The sequence below is a fragment of the Dipodomys merriami genome, unplaced genomic scaffold (assembly GCF_024711535.1).
Source record: "Dipodomys merriami isolate MVZ:Mamm:240054 unplaced genomic scaffold, mDipMer1.0.p SCAF_1, whole genome shotgun sequence".
Lineage (NCBI taxonomy): Eukaryota > Metazoa > Chordata > Mammalia > Rodentia > Heteromyidae > Dipodomys > Dipodomys merriami.
Genome location: NW_027202270.1, coordinates 129,596,443 through 129,617,350, shown reverse-complemented (window position 1 = coordinate 129,617,350; position 20,908 = coordinate 129,596,443). Strand labels below are relative to the sequence as shown.

At 40.6% G+C, this 20,908-nt stretch overlaps 1 protein-coding gene across 6 annotated transcripts in view; it reads left to right on the top strand.

The window, feature by feature from the left end:
- Positions 1 to 20,908, top strand: part of Rgs6 (regulator of G protein signaling 6) — a 491,090-nt gene that overhangs the window by 254,146 nt on the left and 216,036 nt on the right. The gene's annotated exons all lie outside the window — the stretch shown is intronic.

The following is a 20,908-nucleotide window of genomic DNA, read 5'->3' as shown; positions in this document are numbered from 1 at the left end:
GACAACAAAGGAGGATATTCTTAGGAGAGGAGCATAAGGGCTCAGTAGATGAGTATATATGATCATATAAAATAATGCTTATCAAAATGAACTCCAAGGAATGGAAATAAGAAGTTTTTTTGTACTATGAGCACTTTTGAGTTAAAAATCTGTCTCCTTCTATTCTAGGTTCTAAAATCACTTTTCTGCCTCATCCCCTATCAGACAATACCTACCCTAATGTTCAATGACCAGCCCCTGTTCCCTCATTCCTTGATCCAGCAGGCCTTGACAATAGAGTGGAAAACTGTGTTCCTGACAATCAGCGAGATACCTGCTTTCCATCTGGCTCTGCTAGGCTTGAGCTGTCCACTGTGGGCTGCTATCTCCTTTGGGTGTCTTACAGAGCCTGTGGCAATAGCAGTACTCTTTCCATGCTGTTAAATATACGGCATGTCAGGGGTTGATTCTGGCTCCTCATCTCTCCAGATGCCTGGTAGAGCCACTTAGGGTTCTGTTTACACATTTCTCAGAAGTGTGTTCCTAATAGTATTTAAGACTTTGTTATGAAAGTAGGAAAGGCACAGCCCAAATTAACTGCATAAATGTCCTGGTTCAATGGACTGGGAACTCTGGGGACAAAACTCCCTTTAGAGATTCCTGGAACTCAAGCAGTATTTTTGTTCCCTCCTTATTTTTGACTGTTTGTTGACCTCCAGCTCTGCATGGTGGTGTCTGTGACCCTGGCAGATCTCAAGTCATATCCTTACAGCTGTTGTGCTGCATGAGGAATAAGACTCATTCCTTCATCATCAGTGCAAAACCCTACTGTGAAAGGACCATGTCTGGCCTAAGATATGTCTTAGGTCCCTAAGTCTCAGGGACCAGCTGTTTGTTCAGAGCATATAGTGTGTGACAGATGACTTTCCCTGAGCAACTATCATCTGGTGGCATCCAGTTGGTAGTCTTAAGAGAACCAAAAAGAAATGGAAGGGAGATGCTCCCAAAGAAAGGGATAAGGACAGGATGGACTAGGCTAAACAGCTAGTGTCCATTTTGCTTTTCTGGTTTGGCCCTGGTATCTTCTCCTTTGGGGAAAAGAGGGATTTTCCTGTGATATCTATTGCTGTCCTTTCTGGGACTATTGGTCAGCATTGAGAAAAGACAAGAGTGGCTACATACAGAGTCATTTATGTATTTAAGATTAGAATTTGAAGGAGGTAGATCTAATAACCTTGTGTCATTGAAAACAAAGTCACTTGCCCAAAGAGAAAAGGACAGAGCAGGAGCTTGAAGATCTAACTGAGGGTATGAGCAATAAGGGCTGCAGATGACCAGTGACAATGAGAAGAACAGTGGGCTATTGAGGACCCCTTGAAGATTAGAAAGCAGATTGGTCAACATTGTCTGGAGAAAGTGAGTCAGGTATAGATGTGTGTACACATGTGTGAAAACACATGTTATGTTCATATACCCAGATATATAGTTCAAAGAAATGGCTTCCTGATTATGAGGGCTGGCAGGTCTGAAATCTGTAGAACAGGCTTCCAGGCAAGAGTTGATGCTGTGGCCTTGGGACAGAATTTCTTCCTTGGGAAACCTCAGTTTTGCTTGTAAGGCCTTCCAACATATTGTGTTATCAAGAATGTCCCATTTAAAGACAGTCATTTGACTGTCACTCAACAAAATACCTTTGCAGTAGCATCTTCACAACTATTCAGTTGAGTTTCTTGTACTGCAGCCTATCTGCACATTAAACTGTCATAGAGACCATGCCTTCAGAACTAATGTGCATGAGTGGTACTTGAAGATCTCTCCTCTTCATTCAGCAGAGCTATGTAGCAGATAAAAACAGAGAAGGTAGATGGTTAAGCAGACGATTGCAGGAGTTTGTGGGTGGGACAATGGAGTCTAAAAAGGAGAAATTGATGCTGATGTTAGGAAGATTGAATGGTATCTACTGGGGTTGCTGGTGGACTGAGAAGTTAGTTCCCCAAGAGAGTAGTGGCCATAGGCTAAAATAAATAATGCATGTACAATACTCGGTTAATATATGCACAGTACTTGGGCCCAGAACTAAGGACCACTTTAATTCAAAACTATTGTCATTGTGGTTTCACTTGAGGGATTGACAGTTTCCATGCAATCAAAGAATAAATTTAGTAGGAATAAGAGATAGTCAAGTATGATGGATATATTGGAGTCAGTTTATTATCTCATCCACAAACATATAATAAACACTATTTGAGGAACAGAAGATAGAGCCGTGACTGAAATAGACAAAGGCCCTATCCTCATAGAGAAGAGATATCAGATGATAAACAATGTCCACAAACCAAACAAAGTCCACTGGGGAGGATGGTATGAAAAAAAAAGGAAAGCTGAGTCAACACCATAGAGAGTTGTAGGGTAAGGCTGGCGTAGGATAATAGACTCATAAGGGAAAACCTTTCTGATGAAATGATATTTTAGTGGAAATCTGATGGAATGAAGAGAATGAGCCCTGAAGATATTAGGAAGAGAATATTCCAAAGAATGAAGAAAATGTGTTCAAAAGCCCTGAGACTGGAGTCTGTAAGAGACCAGGATTGAAGCTGGTGACTTGTACAGCCTACATGCTGTGCAGAACATAGGGTCTCCAGAGATATAAGTGGGCATTGTCTGGGTGCAGCACTGAAAAACTACCTGCTTTGGACCTTGTTAGATACTTGGAGTTTTTTCTTTGTTAGTTTTTTATCTGCTATGGCCTGCAATGGCTTGAAGGCCTGGACCTAAACTAAGTAGAACTGATAGAGAGGGAGTAAATCCCAAAGGGTTTTCATTTCTAACAGGCAGGTTCTTTAGACTGTCATTCTTCAGGTTGCTTTGTTTGCAATACTGGCCTCTTTGCCCTTGTGTTTGGAGGGAAATGGGTCCCCAACATTGGTGTCTAAGCCATGGAGTATTCAGCTGCTTAGAAGGAAGGTAGAAGATAGAGACTTGTGTGTGTCTTCATGAGGACTTAGATGACCTTTGTTTTCCACTTGACTTTGAGCATCATACTGCCTGGCAAAACTTGCCTCAGTGCTTACCTCCTTAAGGAGAAAAATGTGAGCCTGTGAGGTAAGGAAGTTGTTTACAGAATACAAAGCTTGTTGGAATTTAATAACAGTTTAAGATGAGGAAATTGCATTAAAAATGAACTGAGAGAACAATTTCCACAGGCTTTGAAAATGAAATATCACTTAAATTTAAATCCTCATCGAAGGATCTAGCTTGATTCTTCTCATTCTTGTAAATAGTGCAACCATGTCAAACGCCATTTTTGTGAACATTCTGTGTTTGGCAGGGCTGGTTATAAAATAATGCTTATGAAAAGAAGAGGGACTGCACCATGGCTATCTGGGCTGGTTCTCAGGTAGCAGGAAGGGAAGGGAGAGAATGACAGAATGACAGACTGTGTGAGGCTGACAAATTGTAGCTCCTGGACAGAGCTGGTTGTGGAGAAAATCTGAGTAGCAGAGGTGTTTTGTTTCCCCCCAACCCAGTGTTCATGATGCAAGAGTTCCAATCCCAGCATCCAGGTGCAGATGTGCTTAACTGAGAAACACAGGGACAGATCTATAATACTTGATGGTGTGGCCACCACCCAGAGGGATGAGCACTGCATCCACACTGTGTCATGCATCCCACTCCGTGTCTCAGTTAAAAACAAAAACAAACCATCAAAAAAACCTTCACATGCATTGCCCTTGCTTTTGTCAGTCGTTCAGTTTCACTCTTTGAGGAAGGCAAGAAGCAATTATGACAGGCTAGTCCCTTGACAAGACACCACACGGTGACTGTACTTCAGAGAAGTCACCATCATCTGAGGTTAAAATTCATCTGTGTTCAGTCAAACTTCTGATTTGTGTAGCCTGAAATGAATGAGTAAGTACCTAGGAGAACTAACCTGACTCAGAAGGGACCAATGTATAAAATAGGAATGCCAGCTGGTTATGTTGCAATGAGAAAGAAAAGAAGTGATTCTGTAAAACCAGATGCGAATGTTCTCTGAACAGTGAATTTTATCTGATAGCAGGCTTACATGAGAATATAAATTAAGACCAGGTTGCTTTCAAGCATGAAATTGTACAGATGATTTGAGATAGGGGATCTTATTCACAGGGTAAGAGACATGTGAGGGCCGTGGCTTAACACTAGCCTGCTCACTGTGAGGTTGGATGCCCTTGTTAGTATCACATGGATGGGGGAGGGAGGCAAGGGAGGCAGGGAAGGCAACTACCAGTCCAGTTTATCTCCATCTCTTCTTAGAGGGCATTTACCACTGATTATGTTAGATTTCTTTTTGTTGCTACTGTAACAGATTATCTAAGACAATCTATTTTAAAAGAGGACAGATTTGTCTCAACTTTGTTTCAGAGGTCTGTCATGATCATTGGCCCTATTGCTTTGGGGCCTGTAGAGTGGTGGCTAACTGTGGTTGGAGCATGGGGTTGAGCAAAGATATACAAGTCATGGTGGCTAAGAATCAAATGAGAGAAGAAGAGGCTGAGATTCCAATATCTCCTTTAAAAGACCAACCCTCAGGACCCTACACCTTCCCACTAGACACACTTATGCACACACACATCTACCATGTACTTCCTAAAGGTTACAGAACCTTTAGTGCCAGAGTTTGAGGACCAAGCCTTCAACCTATGGGCCTTTGGGTGACATTCTGATACCACTGACCATTGCCCAATTGGGATGATGTGTCCTGTCTTTGGATGTATTCATCCTGGGCCCTCAATAAACTGTAACCTTGCTTTGAGAGCAAGTTCCCTCTTGCAATCTTTGTATATTATCATTTGTATCCACTACTTTTGGTTTATGCCTATAAGCTCTACAGAGTTTTATTTCTCCATTTCCAAATTTCTGGGGTAGGGTAGCAAGCCAGGGGAGGTACCACATTGCCAGCCCCATCTTCTGCCCAAGAGAACATGCCATTTTATATTTTATAGCTGGGCAAGCTGTTACACTGTCTTGTTCCATTTTGCCTTGATCTAGCTATGTTCATTTCTTGTCAGATCCCCTTTGTTGCTTTTTATGGTCTTCTTCTCCCAGCAGAATGTCACTTTGTAAGCAAGTTGTTGCCAAATCTGGGCCAATATCCCCAGCTCCTGGAATGGTCTTTGGTACAAGACTGATGCAGGTAGGTAGACCAGATGTGTATTGGATCAAGCAGCCCCTTTACTTGGGTGTATCTAATTCTGAGGACTGTACTACCCCAGCCTCTGCTCAGTGAGGCAAAGGACAGGAAAGAAATCGGAGCTGATCACAGCCAAAGTAAAAGTCATGTGAAAACTCAGGGGTGTGTTGGGAACCAATGTCTTAACTCTTCTTAAACGGGGACAGTGAAGCTGGTGACCAACAGAGAGACAAGAAGGCCTTTCTCTAGCAAAATTGAAATAAACGATTATGAACAATTTATCCCATTTTTAACATCTCTGAGGGTAATATCTGGAGGGGAACTGATGAATCATGTGCAATTTCTACTTTCTTTATAATTTTTACTGCATTTATTTCATCTATAGTGTCACATCCAAAGTTTACACCAATTAATAGCCACCTTTATTTTAAGCCTGTGATCTAAGAGAAAATGTATTGGTTCAGTAGCTGCTTTTTGCAATCCTAAACAATTCCATGGCTCTGCTGTAGTCTTACAATTTACTAGTTTTATTTAGTTCATTAAAGGATTAAAGGACATATATATGTATATATGTGTGTGTGTGAATATATATATATACTCTGCATATTTTATTGTGTGAATAACCCACAAAATTCTAATTCAGATGTCTTGTATTGTTTATCTGATGTACCTTCCTTTTTTATTGTAAAGATGATGTACAGAGGGGTTACAGTTACATGAGTAAGGTAATGAGTACATTTATTTCTGAACAGTGTTAGCCCCCTATCTTCCCTCCCCCACAACTCCCCTCCCCCCAAGTTGTAAAGTTCATTTCCAACATAGTATCTAGTGAGTATCACTGTTACATTGGTTCACCCTTTGTCCTACCTTTTCTGTGATTCCCCTTCCCTTCCCCAAATCAGATAAACTTATATACAAAACAAAGTACCTTTCTTATAGGGATACATAAATTCTAGAAATTACTATATTTGTTATAGAAAATGGGGTTTTTTCTAAACCTTTTTATTTTTCTGGAGATACTAGGGATTGAACCTAGGTCCTCTTCTCTTGCTAATCAGACACTCTACCATTTAAGCTGTGTCTCCATTTCTTTATACATTGGCCATTTTCAGGTAATCTTTCATGTTATGCCTAGGCCATAATTTTCCTACTTACACTTCCCCAGACTTTTATCAAGATGGAGTATGTGAGCTTTCCTGCCTGAGTTGGCCTTGAACCTTGGTCCCCTGTCTCTGTCTCCCAAGTAGCTAGTATTACTAAAGTAATGTCTTGTTGCAAATCAAATGGAGATTCTTAAAACGCAAGAGTTTTAGTATACATCTAGGATAATCTTACCAGACAAGCAGAAAAGGTAAAAAGTTATGTGCATATGACCACATAAGATGATGCTAAGTGAAATGAACCCCTAGATAGGGACACAAGAGTTTTTTCTTTGTTGCTGTTGTTTTTAATGTACCATGTGATTTTTTTGTTTGTTTCTTTTGTATGCTCTGCCCCCATGGTATAATCCCTATTGTCACCATATTTGAATGCAGTGCCCTGCACCTTGTATATACATTTTTCTAATTTGGGGAGGGGAAGCGAAATAACAAAATGCTGAAACAAAGATACAGGTTGGCCCATTGTAAAAATGAGACAAGTCACTATGTTGAAAATGAACTTTACAACTTGGCGGGGAAGGCAGGACAGAGGAGTTGGGGAGACAGGAGGGGGCGCTGTGGAGAATAGTAGGGGAAAAACAAAGGAGGGGGTAATAATGCTTGATAGGAAATGTATCATTACCTTACTCATGTAACTGTAACCCCTCTGTACAGTACCTTTGTTTTGTTTTGTTTTGTTTTTGGTTGTGGGTCTTGAACTCCAGGCCTGGATGCTGTCCCTCAGCTCTTCAGCTCAAGGCAAGCGCTCTGCCACTTGAGCCACAGCACCACTTCTGGTTTTCTGGTGGTTACTTGGAGATAAGAGTCTCACAGACTTTCTTGCCCAGGCTGGCTTTGAACCATGATCCTCAGATCTCCGCCTCCTGAATAGGTAGGATTATAGGCTTGGGCCACCGGTGCTTGGCTCTGTACAGTATCTTTACAATAAAAAATATATTAAAAAATTCAAAAAACACCTCTGAGAGTTCTGTGCTTCTTCAATAATTAAAGAAAGCAAGCAAGATTTGTAGACAGTACAATCTTTATGATGTATTGAAAAATGTGATCTTCTGGCAGCCGGGAAGCTGTGTTTATTACCACTTTCATTTTCTTAATATCTTTAAATTGCTTGGCAGAATGAAAGAGAGAACCGTTATGGACCTTCTCAACACATTGTTAAGATCATTTTCAAACAAAAAAAAATCTAACATAATCATACAGCCTAGATACCTACCACCTACATTTTCAGCTAATATTTTCCTATATTTACTTCAGTACTATCCACAGATCCATCTCTCTCTCCATCTTTTTAATGTATTTTGAATTACAGAAATCAGTTCATTTCTTCTTCAGCATGCATATCATTAAATAGTGATCAATTTATTTTAAGATAAGTGACATAGTGAGGTAGCAAATTTTAAATTATCCATTCAAGTTTTTAGAGATGTGTACAGCTGTGAGATGTTACTGCCTAGTGACCCTCCAATATTTAATAATTGGCCTTCTAAGTAATTATGGCATATTATTATAACTTAGTCTTTCCTATTTGTTTGTTTATATGTTTGTTATTTATTTATGGCTCTTATTATAAGAAAAAAAGCCTGTCATTCTCTAGGTCAGAAGAAAGAACTATTTGCATTTTAAGTTTTATTTCCGTCTAGCTTCCTTTCCAAGCATACATAATCAAACATGATGTGATCACAACTCTATGACTTGATTTTATCCCTAGACATTTTAGCTGTTCTATATTATTAGTCATTTATAATTTTTGTTCTTGTAAATAATAAATATACAGTGTGTTGGATAGCTCTTAAAATAAACATTTGAAAGCATCTCTAATTATCACATATGATGGCTAGAAATGAAATGCTTGTGCCTAAAGACACGAACATTGTTAAAGTTCTTGACACGTATTGAAAATTGCTTTCCAGGAAATACTGCCAATTTCCAGTCCACTAAAAGCGTTTCTGAGTGCCTGCCTCTTTGCAGCCATGTCGTTTAATATATCTAATGAGATAAGAATATTCACTTGCCAAGTTTATATAGCTTCTGAATTCAGAAACAACAGATGAATAAACATTCAGGATGTCAAATTATGACAACTTCCTTTCAAAGTTTTGTGTTTCTTTTGTTGGAAGAAAACTTGTTCTTGCTAAGTAGCAGTGGTTCACACCTATAATCCTAGCTGCTCAGGAAGCTGAGATCTGAGAATCAAGGTTTGAAATTAGCCAGGGCAAGAAAGTCTGTGATACTCTTATTTTCAATTAACCACCAAAAAGCCCGAAGTGGAGCTGTGGCTCAAATGATAGAGCACTAGCCTTGAGCAAAACAGCTAAGGGACAGTGCCTAGGCCCTGAGTTCAATGCCCAGAATGGAGACAAAAACAAACAAAACATATGTCCTCCCAATTTGGATCCAGAGTGGTGGAGAGGGCTATGAATTCATTTACGATAGGCAGACACAAGGGAAAAGCAGGACAAGTGAGAAAATGGCTTACACATCTCAAAACAAGGGCTCATTATACCCAACAATGGGATTCATTTGGGACTCTGGGCCACATTCTTGTCCCACACATTCCCTCCCTTCCAGCCCTTCACAGAGCCTTTTTGCTAGTTGTAGGCATGAATCATTTGGCTGAGTGGATATTTCCATTTAACCAGATAAACTCTCCCTTCCATTCACATTCAATAGGAAAGCTAAATGCATTGTACTGTTCTCAGAAAAAAAACACCTTGTTCCTTTCCATTGATGTGGGGAAGTAGGTATTAAACATGTTCCTCATTCTTTGAGAAAAGTGCCTTCTTTCTCCACCTTCATAACCCTGGTGTCACGGCTTCAGTGACTCGCATCTGGGACAAAGTGACTTTTAAGTTCTAGTTCTATGAGAAAGCTATACAGGGAACATTCTCTTGTCATAGAAAAAACAGCCTTTTGGTGGCTCAGAGACCAGAAGTGTAGCTCTCCAAAGGCTTGTGAGAGCTTTCCTTTGACTTGTATTTTTGTTGGCCTGAATTAGTGACTCTAATTATATATAGAAGGTAGAACAACAGATATATTTAGCAAGTTGGAAGAGTCTCCACAGTCTACCCTAGGAACCATTGAACATATAGGACCCACTGAGTCCTTGAACACTGTTGATTCTGTGAGAGTTTTGACACTGGTCCTCTGTGACATGGGGTCCCCACAGAGATAGAATTTGAGGCAAGGATGGTCATCAATTGGATGTGAGCATTCCCAGTCCTGTCCCATGTTTTTGTTTTCTTTTTTCTTTATTTGAGGATATTCTGTTTCCAACTTTTGTTATTTTCCTACCTGCTTCTCCCTGAGCAACACTTCTGATTCCCCAGAATTTCCTGTTGCCATGGGGATGATATCACATCCCCTCTGCTGAGGTTATCTGTTCCTTGGCCTGCACTTCCCACCTTCTCCCATCTCCAAAGGTAAAAAGGAACTGGCTACACTCCATCTCTTTATATCCTCCCTCTGCTTCTCAGAGGAGACTGTGAAGTTGCTCCAAGGATAAAAATCACCTACCATGGTCACTGGCTCCTCCCCCACACCAGAAACCATTTGTTACTAAGTAACAGAGAACAGAAAAGTGGTGGAGGGCCAGTGCCAGGCCTAGCACAAACTCCCCTCACCCCTGACCCCCCAGCCTGCCCTCACATTCACCACTTCAAGGAATGTCCTTGCTCATCTCCAAACCTTTGGCAATAAACCAAGGTGAGACATGGACACCACTGATCCCAAGGGCACACAATAAGGGAGAATTTTTAAACAACACAAACTACAAGTTGGTCTTTTGTTTTGTTTATTTTATCACCATGTTCGGGCAATTCTAAATGAAACCTGATTAGGAGAGGAAATAGACCATTATTTTCTACTCACATAAGGTTGGCTGGGCCCTGTAAAGACAAATTTATTAAGTAAGAATTTCATGTGACATACAAACCTTCATAAAGAAATGGCAGAAGTGTAACAAGGACTTTTAATCTAAAAGCAGTGGCTCTTCACTTGGGCCTACAGATGTTCAACCGGTCAGGATTAAGAATTTGGGATTTCTGCCTCCATTTTGCATCTCTTTCCCTTCCTCAGAGTCATTCCTTTTTGCATTCTGCTTGGATTCCAGGGGGGGAAAGGCCTGATGTTAAACATCTTGTGAAAAGAGTAAGTCCCTGTCCCTCCCAGCAAGAAATTTCTTATCTCACCGAGGCCCAGCCTCACCAACCTGGAATAATAATCAATTAGACCATAGTTTTAACCAAACTAACTAAACATGCCCTTCCATTTGTAATCTTTTCCCATGTAATCTAAGAGCTCATGTCAATACCTCAAAGATGGATTAAGATCCTTGATTTCTTCCATCTTCCCTCAATGTCCTTCTTGCCTTTTCGCCGTTACTTTTATTTGTATTCCATGGGACCAGTGTGGGGGACCTGAATCAGGTCTGTGGCTGAAGACCCCAGTACTAGAAGAAGTTAATCCTGAGTATTGTCTGCTTGATCTGAGGAAGAAGGAAAAGAAGGGAGAAATGAGGCCGATTGAAGAAAAGGACGAGTAACTAGGGAACCGTGCTCTAGTTCCTCTTCAATTCTGTGTCTTCTGGGCTGGAATGAGCTTTTCCTCATGGGCGTAGGGCCTGCCTTTCACATGAGGACCTTATCAGCTCTTATAGGGGAAGGTCAGGAAACCTGTACCATATCTGATCTTCTCCAGACCATACATGCTCATCTTTCAGATGCCACTGTTGTTTTGGGGGTCATGTCTGAGTCTTTTCTTCAGTGGTGTGGAAGACACTGATGATCAGTAGTACTGAAGCACCTTCCCAGATAACTTTTTTGATTGAGAGTTCTGCTGCAATGATGGTTAACTCTTAATAATAACCAAAGTAGTATGTTCAAAACTTACCCTTTAAGAAACATTGTATTCTACATGGAAATCAGTTCATAGAACTCCAGTAATGCCAGGCTCCAGTGGCTCATGCCTGTAATCCTTAGCTGCTCCAGAGGCTGAGATCTGAAGATCATGGTTCAAAGCCAGTGTGGGCAGGAAAATCCATGAGACTCTTATCTTCAATTAACCACCAGAAAACCAGAAGTGGAGCTGTGCCTCAAAGTGGTAGAACACTAGCCGTTAGCAAAAAGAGTTCAGGGACAACATCCAGGCCCTGAGTTCAAGCCCCACAACCAACCCCCCCCCAAAAAAAGAAAGAAACAAAGGAAAAGACTCTAGTTATGTCCATTGAATCCCTACAGGTGACTCAGTTATACAATGATCGTGAACTCATGAGCGCTGGTAGCATTTGAGTTTGCATTTGGCATGAGGTTCATGTTTCTTAAGACCTATCATACTGCCTACTCATGGAGTTAGTTTGTTAGTCTGTGCCAGAACTGGGGCTTGAACTCAGGGCCTGGGCACTGCCTGGCTTATTTGCTCATGGCTGGCATTCTACCAATTGAGCCAAAGCTTTACTTCCAGCTTTTTATTGGGTAATTAGAGATTTGAATTCACAAACTTTGTTGCCTGGGCTGATTTCAAACTATGATCCTCAGCTCTCAGCCTCCTGAGTAGCTAGGCTTGTAGGCCTGGCTCACTCAACACTGGCTAGTCCTGGATTTAAAGAGTAGATGCAAGATCTACAATGGTTGTGATCATGAACCAACAGAGCATAATACCACATTGCAGTTGTGTTTGTAAATCGTTATCTAACTTTGGAACGTTTTCTTTTGACTGCTTGGTTTAAAGTACTTAATGTCATAAAAGAACTACTTCAATCTAATTTAAAGGCTACATTTTGTTACTTTCCCCTTTTTGTACTATAATAATTAATTTTTAACTGAACCAAATGTATGTACAAAATCTAACTAATGACCTTAACACTTGCTATTTTTCTGTTCTTTATTATTATTATTTTAAGATCATTACTGAAGATAATGTTGTGGAAGAGAAGAGGGGGAGTCTTAAGTGCCCTCTCTGGGTGTCCAGTAGATGAGGTACCTCCTCTACTCCTGATCTTTCTCGTCTTCCCACCCCGCTCGCTGCTCCTGGCTCAGAACCTAGAGTAACTTCTTCCATAAAGACTTACCCCTATAAATGTCAGCAGCTTTCTGTCTTCTATGAATTTATCTAACATGTTATATTTCTCCACACAATGTAGCATGTAGCTTCTGCCAGCCAGTGCTTCTTTCTAATACTTGTCTTCAAAACAAAATTTGAGCTCCCTGCAAGTCTGAGTGACAACCTTGTTTTTCCTCCTTGTGTTCCTGAAAGAATTCTTATAGGAGTAATTGATGATGACACGTGCTCTGTAGTAAACAACTCAAGTCTTCCCAAAGAAAAACTCTTTAATGAACTCTTGCCCCAGATTTAAATGTGCCCTCCTATCTTTATGAGATCTTTCTTTTAATCAGGTTTTTTTTCTCTCTGAAATCTTGATATGAGTGACCAAAGGCCATCATTGGTCTTCAAGAAAATTGAGCTGTCTTCCTATGCCCATTCCAAATGCATGAGAGAAGAGAGAAAGAGGTCAACAGTAGAAGTTAACCTCTAATTTGACCTCGAAAGTAGTGCTTGTACAACACAGAGGAGGTACTCATGGAAGACAGAGTATGCATGCCACCATCTATGTCTATGGAAGCCACCTGAATTATCCCTGAAGCCAGAAATTTTCAGAATAAGATCCTTAAGTCCCCCGAAGTCCCACTTTGCCCAAGGTCACATGAGGTCCAAAGTTTCTCCTAACGATTACCCAGGCATCACTTCCCTTTTCACCATCTTCTCACAAGTAGAAGGTGGGCTTTCCCCACATACCGCATGGCATGTGATTTCATAATACATGGAGTGTGGAAGCAGAGATGAGAATCCAGCGGGGCCCAGGCAGCCATCTAGCAAAGGTATTTTCAAAGACTATAAAGTAGTGCCAGTCTCCTCATGGATTTTTTTCTGCTTGGGAAAATATTTATAATTCATTAAAATATTCTATTCCTGTTAATATGTGATGCATTCACTGCTAATTTCACAAGAGTTAAGAAATGGACATTTAAATTTCTTTACTTCAAGGCTGGAAGCATGGCTCAGCCCTGGAGTGCCTGGATAGCAAGCACAAGGCCATGAGTTCAAACTCCAGTAATGGGAAAAGAAACACACTCACACACACACACACACACACACACACACACACACACACACACACACACACACACACGTTACTTTTAGATTATATACAGCAAGTAGCACTAAACATAGCCAAACAAAATGTCTTGCATGCCTCCAATAAGAATATTAAACCCTTCCCCCAAAAAGAGAATATTAAAAACCCAAAAGCTTGAGAATTACAATCTTAGGCCAGGGCAGATATTTCAAGAAATATTTTCCTACTGTACTTTCTTTCATTGCTTATCCTCAAATCAAAGGAAAGTGTTACAATTGAATCTGATGAAAAAAATAAGTGTGCTCTTCTGTTCATTCTTGGGCTTTGCTATGCAAAGCCCAGTCTTTTGATCACTGGCAATTGTTAGAAATACTGCCCTCCCCTGACCTGCTGAATCAAAATTCTCATTTTGGAAGATCCTTGGGTGACTCTGAAACCCAGTTTGAGAGTTAGGAACATTGCTCAGCTAGGCTTTCCTGCAACTTGGTTCTGTGTCCAACTTCTGCCATACAGATCAATTTTTTTTGTTTTCTTTCTCTTCTCATCAGATTTTCAGTTATTAATCAGTACTTTATCCTGGTGAAACTTACTTTTGGAAGGGGGGGAGGGGAATGGGTATTCTTTACCACTCATGAGTTCTTAGTTGAGACACAAGAAGCAAGGACAGACTGACAAGAGAAAAATGAACAAAAACTTCCTTATAGATATAGCCTCTATGTACATGAGAAATAACCCAGAGAAAATGGCTGTATCTCTGGTGCAGATCTCAAAATTTGTCTTAAATTTCAGGCTTCAATGCTTTGCTTTCCCAGAACAAAGAAAAGAGGTATATGAGGAAAGGCTTACTTAGGAAAAAAGGCTAAAAGTCTCTACAACCAAGGCAAGCTGTTATTTTCCATAGTTAAAACTCTCTGGTGACTTACCCTTCCTACTCTTCTAAGGGAGAGAAGGAGATGCCTTTACAAATGAGATTTCCTTTAAATGTGGTATTTTGTTGCTTGCAGGACTTTTTCTGTGTATTTGACTGCCTGGATGGGCAATGTCAGTGGATTTAAGACTGTACTAAACTAAAAGAAATGTGTTGTATTATTTTTTTTGGACCAGATGATGAATTTATCCTATTTTCTTAGCCCAGGGATTGGAATTAATGGACCAGAATTCTTTGGAGGGTTAAGAAAGTATTAAAAAAAAAGGACTGCAAATCCAAACCCAAGTAAGCATTATCTATAAACTATACATGCAGTATGACTCATTCATACATATGCCCACCATTCACTGTCAAGCATATATTTGAGTTTGATTGACAGAAAAGATAAAATATCACTTAATAACATTACAAAGCTCAGCAATAGAGTGCTTGCCAAAACCATGTAAGGCCCCAAGTTCAATCTCCACCCCCGAAAAATTAATTAACAATAGAAGCATTGCAGAATGCATGATTCCTTTTATTGGTGGGTTTAGAAATGCCTAATGGCATTAACTATTAAGTCCCTGGGAAACAGTGAACAAGACAACCTTAATACATGCAGACACACAGATACTAGGTGATTACCATCTAGTGAAGTTAGCACCCATCCCATTGTAGCTATATGTGGTACGCATTTAGGAGTCCGCCATTCTTGAACATTGCCTTGAAGCTAGCATATAGCTCCACCTGCCTGTTAGCCTTGCACAAATCTACCCAAGTGTTAATTGGTGAGCCCAGGAGAGAAGCGCTGTCATTCACACTTCTCTTAAAATTACCTCTAGATATCGTAAAAACAGTGGCTCACAGTTGATGAATATGATGTTTTTAGCTGAATACACATTCCCAGTCTGAAGTTGACTAATGCAGAGCAACAGCTATGATGGAAGAAGGGCGGGATGATCAAGATTCATTAACGTCAAAGGTTAAAAAGAGTGATGCAATCCTATCACCTCATTTTAGAGAGGATACTTCTACAGGATGTTCAGGAGGATGCAATGGCCTGTTCTAGACCCACGGTTTTCTAACTTTTAATCCCCCTCCCCCTCTCCCCCTATACTGAGCCCTTTTCTCCAACACATGAGGGTTCTATTTTAAGATGTTGTGGCAGCCATCAAAGCTGACATAGTGCTCAGTAAATGGGGTGCGTATGATCGATGGCATCACGATTCCCATGTACTTTTCCTCAGTATTGTAGACCCTGTACCTAGTTACGTGACTGATGGTACCTCCTTATGGGGAGTATACTTCTCTAGTTAATGCCAGGTGTGACTCTGTGGTTTGCTTTAGAGAGTAATATGTGAGGAGAAGTGATGTATGTAGTTCTCTGGACCATGATTGGACTTGAAGAGCTCTCATGTCATTTGGCCATACTCTGCTCTGAGAAGGCCACATTGCCACAAGGAACACTGAAGAATTCAGACCCAAAGCAGAGCCCAGCCTGCCTATCACCAACATGGAAAGTGAATGGGACATAAGCTTTTTTATATTTTATGTTTGTAAGCCTCTGGGAGTGGCAAGTGGCTTGGTGCTCCAACGAAGCCTGGGGAAACAACATAACCTAGAGTAAGCCAGCTTTTTCTCTTTCATTTTTAATTTTGCTAATATTTCTTAAAAATGTTTTATTGTTAAGTAGTTGTACAAAGAGGTTACAATCCTATAAGTCAAGTGATGGGTAACAACGCAACTTGATCAATGTCACTAAAGACTCAGATAATAAATATTTCAAGCTTGTGGACCCCAGATTGCCTCTGTCATGACAACACAACCATAGATGAGATGTGGACAAAAAGCACGGCTCTGTTCCAATAAAATTTTATTTACAAACACAGAAAACTGTTCTATGGGCTTTGATTGCTTATTCCTCCCATAGGGTTTTATTTTCCACTTCCTAGAAGCTGGATGTGGCCAGTGTAGTTGCACGTGACACTTATTTATCTGGTAGAATGGCAACTATTTTAAGAACTGATTTGTACCTGGTTGCTGGCCCATCAGTCAAACTTTTAAGAGAACATTTCAAAGCTGAGCATTGGTCAACCCATGGCAGACAAGTAGCATAATCAAGAAACAGACTTTATTGCTTTAAACTATTAAATTGTGGGAAGTGTTTATTAACCCTAAATGTTGCCTCGCTAGTGTTTACTGATGTAGATCTACCTGGCATCCCATTTTCAAGAACCCTGCTTCCTGCCATCCCAGTACACCCTATGTGTTCTTCTGTTTGTGACTTCTCTGGCATAGTTGGTTTGTGGATGATGTTTCCATGTCATATCAGTGTGAGCAAGACCTATCCTATCAACTCAGCATGGCTACAAATACTTTACAAACACACCATCCAACTTCTCAAGCTCTCGGGGATTTTCAAAAGACAGACATCACTTGAAATAATTTTTTAAAGCACATTCGGATGGGTAAAATCTGTTAGTGGCTAGACTCACAGCTCTTGTCTTTGAGAAAGTGTAAGTGGGAGAATGATGTGTGAGTCTATTCTTCCTGATGAATGCAAGTTAATTGTGGGACTTTTGTTTAATGATGAAAGCATACATTTATGGAAGTCATCATATTGAGCAATCAGTCAGCATGTCTTTTTTTTTTGTCAGCAGTGGGGCTTGAACTCTGGGCCTGAGCGCTGTCCCTGCACTCTTCAGCTCAAGGCAAGTGCTCTACCACTTGAGCTACAGCACCACTTCCATTCAGCATGTCTTCTTACTGTCAAGTCTAAGGTGTTTTATTTTTTCCCCCCTTGAGATGAGGTCTCACTATATAGTCCAGGCTGACCTTGAATTCGCTGAATTTGCAGTCCTTTAGTCTTCCTGCTGGGATTGCAGGTGTATACCATCACACACAAGTAAGCCTTGGACCTGCTTCTTAGCAGTTCATGTGTGAGAGTTTCCAGTCCCTGTTCTGACCACAGGTCTCATTAATTTCTTTTCTATGTAATGTCAGTCAGCAGCCTTAAATTACTGTCCAATGTGAGCTTTTCTCCCTTCTTTACTCTCAAAGGAGAACAAATCAGAGAGAAGGTAGTCATCCCTCCATATCTCAAATTACAATCTTAGGTGGAGCCAAAAGACATAAGGCAGAATGCCTTTAATGCCCAGAGAACAATCAGCCTTGGTATTTCTATGTCTCAGAGGACTCTAGGAGTGAAGAGAAACTCCCCTGCCCCCTCTGAAGTTTCACTGGGATGAACTGACAACAGATAAGTGACCAGGAGAAAAGAAACACAAATGTATTAATATGCCCAGAAGAGAATTACCCAATAGTCCACTGAAGCTCAGAGGCTCATAAACCTGTCTTCATGGGAGAAAGGCGGGGGGAGGTTAAGAAATATAAGCAGTTTTGCCGGATAGTACATGGATATTCAGGAGAAAGAATAAACTGGGAGACAGAAATGAACTGGTAAAATTATTTCTTTGCAGCTTGAATGAGCCCAAAGGACATATATTATCTTGTGACAAGAGTCCATCCAGGTGTGGCTACATTTCTGTCTGCTTTCTTATTCTATATATAATGAGATCTCAGGAAGGTGCAAGAAGGTAATTATATTTTTTATGTGAGACCAGTTTTATGGAGATAAAGAAATATGAAAAGTAAATCCTTCTCTGTACCTGGTGGAGAGAAACAGAGAAAAAGAGGATCCAGAAAAGAAAAGGAACAAGAAGTAGGGGCTATGACAGAGATCTTGATGGAACATTATTTTTCCAGCTTGACATATCGAAGTGTCATATTTTAGGATATCAGATTCTGAGCCCCAGAAGGATCTTGGCTTCTTGACACCTTAGCAGTGGCTCATGTCTTGCACATATTCTGTCTAGTATCACCTAAGTTAGCCTTAAGAGTCCCTCATTGTTAACAGTGATTCAGTGGTTTAGTCCTCTCTCTTTGGGTGAGGTATGGTGAAGCCACATGCTGATCAACAAGAGAAACTTGAGTTTTATACTTTTGTTTCTCACTGTTGATATTAGTAAGTTTCCCATTACTACCACAGACAACTGTGATAATCAGCTTGTAAGAAAGAAAGGTCTGTTTTGGGCTCATATTTTTGGATGTTTGACCAACCCACAATTAGCCACATTGCTCCAGAGACTGATGGCAGCAGCACATGACAAAACTCTTGACCTCTTGGCTGGGATGTGAAGGAAGGAAGAGGAAGGGGCTGAAGTCCCCAGATCCCCTTCAAGGTCATGTCCGGAGGCCTCCCACTAGGCAAACCTCTTAAAGGTTCCACCACTTCCTGGCTAAAGACCAAGTCTTTAAATCAGGCCTTTTGGGGACACAAAGCCAAATTTTTATCCAGCTCTCTAGAGAGAACTCAGGCGGCTGTACAGGGTCATTTGGGGGAGCACTGGGTGGGTCGTGAGGCGGAGGGAGAAGAGATTGGGGCAATCACCTTTATCAGAAGGGAAAGGTGAGGCAGGAAGTGAAATTTAGGATTGGTGAATTTTAATAATTTCTTTTACCTCATAATAATTTCTTTTGGCTGTCACTGTCTGGCTGGTACTCTATTCTAGGGTGATTAGGGTGGGTGGTCTGGTGTAGTAATTGAGAGTGTGAATGTAATTGACTACTCAAGAAGAGAACTGGCTTCTGAAAACAATATACAATGCACACACACACACACACACACACACACACACACACACACACACACACACACACACACACACACACACACACACACACACACACACACACACACACACACACACACACACACACACACACACACACCTAGGAAAAACACCAAAATTCTAAGGGTCTTGTACCTTCTACAGTCATTTTATTACCAAAGCTCTGCTATGGCTAGTAAGAGTGATTTGGGAAACATGCCGTTTCTTTTGATGCATATTAAATGCTTTGAAATTTAAATAATAAAACTCAAATAATAAGGTTCAAATAATAAAATTTAAAATAAGCAAATAAAACTAAAGTATAGTAATAATTCAATAATAAGGTTAACCAAAAATTGCTGCATTTTGAACTCATTTATTCACTTTTAGAATTCCATTTGATAACTGCAGGCAATTGTCAGCTTATTGGAATTGGGACTAGAGCAATGACTTATAGCAGTCCTGTAAAACATACATGTACATTCTAAAACATGCCATCAGCCCACCTCAGCACCTGCCAGAGTGGTTCACACTAAGATACTTTCAACTTTAGTGAGAGTTTTAGTGAAGTTTCTTTGGAATCCAGAATTAGCTCCTACTGTATTTTTCATTTGTTCTAGTAATGTAGTAACATCCCTGGTAGATGATCATGTGGACAATTACTAGATTGCCTATATATACCAAAAGTGACTCATCTCTGAAGCATCTTCTAGGGACCCCCTAAGATTCTTCAAGGTAACATTAGAGTGCTCCCTGAACATTTGGACTTCACGAAATCACAATCACAAGACAATAGCTGGGCAACTCTGGTGGTTGGCCACTGTCCAAGAAGAGAAGGAAGGGTCCTTCCAGCTCTGGTGGAAGTTCAGCCTGCCCAGGGCAGCTCACAGCTCTACACATCCCCTAGCCACAGAGCCTTGCAATTCTGTGAAGTGCTCTGGGGGAAAAAAAAAAAAGAGTTCTCCTTCAACAGCCTTATGGTAGCATATTTATGAGGAAAGAAACGAAGAGAAAGAACAATACTGAATCTGAACAACAAACTCCTGAAGAACTGGGAACATCCCGTGCTCTTACACAGTTATAATTTAATCCAGATCAATTGGAACTACACTGTAATTCAATTTGAGGCACTGAACAGTTTAGTACACAGGAGATTCATTTTGGAGCTTTCTCCAGGGATTTTTGATTACAGGGGGGAAAGAAAATCAAAGTGTTTCTTGATGCTCTCTTACTCACAGAGCTGACCCAAGGCTGGGAATTTAGAGACTGTGTTCTGGGTGAAGTAACACAATCCATGGCATCCTACAGATATCCTGCGTCACTCTCCTAAGACTTATTTGAATCTTATGATCTCCGCTTATTTATTCATTTATTTGGCATCCACATAGATGCCAAAATGCTGGAGGCACTGTTTCCATTGCAATTATGCCATTTCTGCAGATCTGCTCTGGCTGCTAAGAGTGTTTAGAAGCCTAACTTCTTTGGGTACAGGCTAAGTGTTTTTAAATTTAAATAATAAAATTAACCCTGTTGTCAAACCGTAGTGCCAATTACAAGTCTAGGCCATTACATCATTGCTTTCTTTGCTATTGTGGATACGGTAGATTTTAATGCCTTCAGAAGGGGCATGCTTCCCTGTACAATTAATTTCAAGGGGGCATCATTTGGCCAGAGATCCTACTGTCTTCCTCTCCCCATACCACAATTTTGAATAATACCCTCCCCGGTGTCTGCACTAGCCAAGTCTGTGTTCTACTGACTTTGAAATTTCTGCTGCAGAACTGCATTGCATCATTGCTGTGGTGATTGTTGCCATAGGTGGTTTATGGACATTGACTCCAGGTCCTTCCTTGTGCATTCCAAGTACACACTTTACTATTGAACTATAACCCC